The sequence below is a fragment of the Penaeus monodon genome, chromosome 32 (assembly GCF_015228065.2).
Source record: "Penaeus monodon isolate SGIC_2016 chromosome 32, NSTDA_Pmon_1, whole genome shotgun sequence".
Lineage (NCBI taxonomy): Eukaryota > Metazoa > Arthropoda > Malacostraca > Decapoda > Penaeidae > Penaeus > Penaeus monodon.
Genome location: NC_051417.1, coordinates 9,719,133 through 9,720,030, shown reverse-complemented (window position 1 = coordinate 9,720,030; position 898 = coordinate 9,719,133). Strand labels below are relative to the sequence as shown.

Below are 898 nucleotides of genomic sequence, written 5' to 3'. Positions count from 1 at the left end.
GCAAAGCAAGGAGAAAATTATAGAATGAAAAGTAAATAATGAAAGAAAAATTGTGTAATACGAAAGATAGTTGTTTATTTCAAACACGAAAACTTTTAGGGTTGCAACTGTGATGTCAGTTCATATTCCAAGATTTACGCCGAGAGTAGCACATGTCACTATAATATAATTTCCTATTATAACCTATATAACTTTAATACATTCATAAGCTTTGCAGACTTTTTTTAACACGAAATACATCTCTCGGTTGCACGAAAAGTAGCAAAGTTTATACCATACTGTAACTGTGATGTCATTTCATGTTTCAAGATTTACGCCATGAATATAGATTAGGAATAACATGTCCCTATAGCGTAATCATTATACAATATAACTATGGTAAAATGAAATGCATTCATATTCTTTGCAGCCGTATGGTTATTACTTCATTAAACCAAAAATGCATTTCTTGGTTTTACGAAAAGCACGAAATTTCATACCACACTGTAAGTGCGACCTCAACACACGTCGCAAGATTTACGACAGACTCTCCCATAACAACGGGTCATCTTTCAAAGCCCTTGCATTAACCGCGCGATACATTACTGTGGTACCCTGATTTACCTTCATTTCTTGCCGGTGTCTTTAAGGCATCTGTCTCTCTCCCGGACTTCTTTCTCGAGCCTTCATCCTCATTTTGTAATTCATCGTCCTGTCCGGATTTATGGCTCGCTCGCACCGCCTTCTTGCAGTATATTGCGACTAGATTCTCGGATTCCTTTTGATGTTCCCGACTCTCGCCGATTATCTTATTTTTGCGTGGTTTCTTGTGGAGCCGGATTCTCTCCTCTCTTTTATTTATCTATTTTGTCAGTTTTAGGATATGTTTGTAGAGATAGATGTGGATGATGATATGGAC

General features: G+C 37.1%; 1 protein-coding gene across 3 annotated transcripts in view; it reads left to right on the top strand.

Moving 5' to 3' along the window:
- LOC119593492 (locomotion-related protein Hikaru genki-like) overlaps window positions 1-898 on the top strand; it is a 249,107-nt gene that overhangs the window by 247,356 nt on the left and 853 nt on the right. The gene's annotated exons all lie outside the window — the stretch shown is intronic.